Here is a 5,406-nt window from a genome sequence, read left to right on the forward strand (position 1 = left end):
GAAGTTTTATCTGCTTGTTACTAACTTGATTCAACCACTAGATAAGTACAAACAGAGGAGGTTGTGACATGCTTCATTCGAAATAGATAAAAATGTAGTAGCTTTTCTTATATTGCTGCACACATCTTCTTCTATGTATTCATTTTTATATCTTTATCACAACAATGGAAATTATTTCCAACCTCATATGTTGTTGAGTTGCCATTTATATTTGCAGCTTTCAACTGCATCCTTTATACAAGATTGTTTGTCATCGTGCTTCGACTATGCACTTTCTTACAAAATGTTTGAATTATGTGATTTCTTTTTAGATGTGCGGGCATATAAAAAGTCGTGAACTATAAATGGAACATACAGTGAATTTTTTTTTACTTCGGCTTTGTGATCCGACATCTTGCAGTGAAATCTTCTTTATAGCATTGTGCAAAGCGCTTCTCTCAACTATATCATTGTCCAAAGAAATTTAAATTCAGAAGTTCACATACCAGAGATAGGAAAAATTTATGCATGTAAAAATAGTTATTGTCACAAAACAGCTATACGAAGAAGATATTGGGAGTACACAATTTTCACGTTATCTCTTCTATGTTTGTATGTAACTAATATGTGAAATTGTTACAACAATCATCTTAAACTGAAATTTTAAATTTTGGAGAAACTTAAACTTCACAGACTTCTATTTCGCCCTGAAAATATCCCTGAGATTCTAATGCATCCTTTGTTGAAGTATTAAAAGAGGTAGTTAAAGATCTTTGCATAAAAGAAGATGATGATTTGCTTGATGAATTGTTCCTGTGATCATTATCTTCATTCGAATAATTGTAAGCGTAACAATCCCCATGTAAGACAACGCCAAAACCAATATTATTGAAAAGACCAAGCTAACATTTAGCACCAATAATGCCTAAGAAATAATGTCTAATAAATCTATTGTACTCGTTTGCTGGTACTGTATGAATAACATCAGCAAGAGAAACATCTTCATTTACTTCTCCATATTGTGATGTTAGAAAATCATAAAAATCTCAAGCTATTGAATTAGACCAGTAGTGCTAAAAATTACACATGACTTCATATACATTCTTATCACTAAACATTAATTATTTTCATATTTTTTAATTTATAATTTAATCATAGTAAATTATGACTTAGGTTTTCCAGTAAGTGGTTTACTTATGGTCCAAACAATGTTATGTATTATCGTGATTCCAAATTTGTTCAATGTATAAATGGAGAAGTTTTTTTTATTATTTTATCATAAAATCTGTTAATATTTTTAGTAATTGCTAGTGTAGTATTATATGCAATAAGCATTTATTTATATTTTCTATTTGAGAAATTCTATTGTATTTATAATTTTATTTTGTTGCTTGGCATTTGTTTTGTTTTTCCATCTTTTATTTCAGTTACATGATCTTATTCATAGTATAACTTTTCTCTTGCCGGTTCAAAATATTTCTTCAATTCAAATTCAGTTAAGTATTATCTACTAAAAAAAAAATTTGTATCTTTTTCTCTTACCTAATTAAACATGTGAACATGATATATTCAGAACTGCAGTAAATTGAAAAGGATGAATATTTCTCTTTACCTAATTAGAGAGGGAAAGACATGTTTGGGTTATCATGTTATGGAACATGTGATAATCGCACCACAAACCCTATTACATTCCATTACATATTGGTTTAAATTACCCCGTTAAAGAAATAAATCTTTGAGTGACAAAAGCTCCCAATCATTGGAAGGCAATACACAATTCAAATCATTATATTACATGTATCCTTTACAGTATATGAAACTTTGGAAGGTGAAATTGCTACTTCAATTGGGCACCCAACCACATGATGTATATTTGTCGAGCATAGAATTATCTACTTTTAACTTTGCTCCACATATGATGATAAGGCATAACATGTGAACATGATATATTCAGAGTTGCAGTAAGTTGAAAAGGATGAATATTCCTTTTTCTGTTGTTGTTCTAAAAAAAAAAAAGAATTATTAGAGTCCTTAGAAGTAAAAAATAAATGCGCTAAAGTCTATATAAACAGAGAAATAATTTTTTTCTGCTCCGTAAATAGTCTGAAAAAGTAAAAATGTATTAGGAATAATTGCAAGGCAACATCAATTTAAGCTAAATTAGAGAAAAATCAAATAACTTTATCTTTCATTTCTAATTCATCGTTTTTTTTAATCTCAGTTACAAAGAACTCTTATTAGGTTTATATTACATCTTCAAATTTCAAATTAAAAATTGACCACACCTAATTCAAAGAGTTATATTTTCATTCAAAATTTAAAATTAATCATATTAAATTCAAAATATTCATACAAAAATTTGGCTATGTGTTGTGTGTTCATTGCTGCATAAAGATAGTTTTCTACTAATCTCGATTTTTATGAGTTAACGTGCATTTTTATTTGCTTAATGGCTCAAAAGTTACGATGTTATGATAATATGACTTAATTTTATTAACAATATTCTGAACAATTCTTCTCTTAAATAAATGAGGACAAAAGAGAATACGGATAAATACAATTTAAATTTGTCTTCAGCTTTTTAAACTTTTGGTAGTACTTCATACAAAAATTTTGCCTGTCAAATCTAAAACAAAAAATAATAGAATTTCCAAATCTCTATTTGATTTTTTTGTCATAAGTTTCCAAATCTATTACTATTAATTAACTTCAACTTACAAAAAGGGAGAAAAAAAAACTACTATGTCCAATAGAAGAGGAAATCGAGTGATTAGTGGTGCTGAAATTGCTTACTCCCATGCATGCCAAGGCACAAGTATAAAAGACATTTAAGTACTCTTTAGTGGACAGTAGCAAAAAATGGAAGTCATGTGAATATGAAAGAAAAAAATTCAAAAAGAAGAATGAAGAAAGGATAACACTATATGAATTACCCAAAAACCATATGCTGGAGGAGCCTTTAGTGAAGACTTCTCAGCCATTGCAACACTGATATTAAAATTAACCTCTGAAGTCATAATCTGGTGAACAAATTCATGGTTAGCAGTTAAGACATATAGTGCATAAAAGAAATTATTCTACTACAGGTTCTTACTATTTTAAAAGCCCCTAGCAGAGTGCTGCAGAAGCATCTTCATATGACAAAACAACATTCCCTATGTTATATCCTTTTTCATCTGTATAGCTTTATGCTCCATGGCCACGGGTCTTATATCATCACCACCTACATATTAATGGAAAAGGAATTAAGCATCATTCAAAGGCATGGACTAACATCTAGTCACAAAAGTCAATAACTTCATTGTGATGATAAAAAGTCAGGGCAATATTTCTATGATAAACATAAAAATACCAAGTATCTAGACATGTTATCTTCTTGCTTCAAGTACTAATACCACAGAACAACATGGAATTGTGAAGTAAAAAAAAGTTAATGTACTACTAATGGGAAAAAAATAATCTGAAACATATAGCCAAAAGTATTTACATATTACTTGTCCGATGCTTCCAAAAAGTTCTTGGAATTCTTCAATGGTGACATGAGGAGTACTGCCATAACTACCTACTTCTTTTACCATGGGAGAGAAGTTTCTCACTTTTTCCTTAGAAAGGGCTCTCATGAAGAGCCAACCATTCTATTCGATAACTTTTAAAGAAAAATGTTTTTTTATGAAAGCACTTCTCCATCTGAATAGAGAAGTTGCCCTCTTATAAATTAAATTTGTTTTAAATGTAGCAGTTAATTAGTAGTTGATCGTGGAAGTGGACACTTTGCAACCCTTCTTTATAGTGAATTTGAATTTTAAAAAAAATTAACCACTCTCAATCAAAAATTTAAAATTCAAACTTTTGAAAATTAATTCAATTCCATTGTAGTTGCCACGTGAAACTTGAAAGACTCTAATGGTGTATATTTGTGAGTTGAAGGTTGTGTGTGATCATGAAAGAATAAAATGAGGAAAATGGAGAAGTTACAAACGTAGGCTTTGGGGTTGGTTTTGGTTGTTTTTTTTTTTTTTTGGGGGTCTTTTAAATGTGGTGTCAAGTGCAGTTGAGAGAATTGGGTAAGGAGGAGTCTAGTTGGTTTCTAAGTCTCTGCTTTTGTTGCAATAATGCAACCACAACTGCTGGTCCAGACGTGTAATTTAGCAGGAATTTTTTAGGAATAGTATAACATGGATAGCATTTTTAGCAATTTTTAAGAATAGCAATTTCCACCTTCATTTTTCATCTTTCTAAGTAGAATTTAAAAGAAAATGAATTACAAATATTTAAAACTTAAACTTGATTTGGCAGAAACATGGTCTTCAGTTTTTTTCCTCATTGTAAAGAAATGGGTAACACTACAACCACTACTTTAAAAAAATAGATATTTAATTATTTTTAAAGTCAAACAATAACTAATAACTAATTATTAACTAATTAACTACTTTTTGTCCTAAAACTATCCTCTTTTTAATAATATATAGATATTCATATATAGATAATAAATATTTTTCCCTTTTAGGCTCAACATCGCGTACTTCTAATGACCAACATAATATACCATCTCAAACAATTAAAGGTAAAGGTTTCTGCAGATACTCAGCTATATTATTGTTACTACTTGTTTCATATTTCATTCTTAATTTTGCTACTTTCTAAAATTACAGGTGCTAAATCTCGAAATAGAAATGTTTTGCATATTGGTGAACGTCACACCCCATTTTAACCCCGGGTTAAATTAGAAGTACGACATATTGGAGATTCCTGTTTTTTGTTGGTTTGTTTTAAGGAGTCGCCACCTAATTATTTATGGTAAAGTGTGTCATAATACGTCATCCCGTTGTTTTGATTAATTAAACAAATTCTATTTCCCCAAAATAAAGTACAACGGTAGTGTAATATTTATTACATGTCAAATGAATATAACATAAAGTGTTTCCTAATCTAAGTAAAGTAAATACAATTTCCTATGTCTAAATATCAGCTCCGTTTTGCGATGTCATTGATCTTCGTCATTCATTGTACTCCAATGCAAATCCATACATGTCATAGAAACGTTAGTCATTCCCTCCCTTCTAAAGTTTAATTAATTAGAGCAAATAGTCAATATTTAGGCACAGTTATCCTTCAAACATGCACATAAAGTATGATTAGTGTCACTCGGGGTCGTGAACCCGCTTGGACGTTTGCGTAAAGTCGTCTAATGGGTTTAATACACCAAGGGTATTAAACCTCCTAGGTCATGAGATGTATGCTCCTAATAAAGGTGTTGGTTTAGCTCTATCTTAGGCTGACTAAGAGTTGGTTTCCTATGACGCAAGGTTCCCCCAAGCGGACAACTTGGGAGTGGAAAGTCCGTGGCCGTCGACTGCACCGCCGATCGACTAAATCCACAAGATCGATCCAACTAAAGGGTGATTTTGTAGTGTACGGCCGCGAACT

General features: G+C 30.7%; 1 long non-coding RNA gene across 1 annotated transcript; it reads right to left on the minus strand.

Moving 5' to 3' along the window:
* Positions 1-351: 351 nt before the first annotated feature.
* On the minus strand, positions 352-4,662 carry LOC132625089 (uncharacterized). Its single transcript, XR_009576638.1, has 4 exons — positions 3,467-4,662; positions 3,074-3,202; positions 2,913-2,999; positions 352-1,981 (listed from the first exon to the last, which is right to left on the minus strand). It is a non-coding gene; the product is annotated as an uncharacterized LOC132625089 (long non-coding RNA).
* Between the last annotated feature and the right edge of the window lie 744 nt (positions 4,663-5,406).

The sequence above is a fragment of the Lycium barbarum genome, chromosome 12 (genome assembly GCF_019175385.1).
Source record: "Lycium barbarum isolate Lr01 chromosome 12, ASM1917538v2, whole genome shotgun sequence".
Taxonomy (NCBI): domain Eukaryota; kingdom Viridiplantae; phylum Streptophyta; class Magnoliopsida; order Solanales; family Solanaceae; genus Lycium; species Lycium barbarum.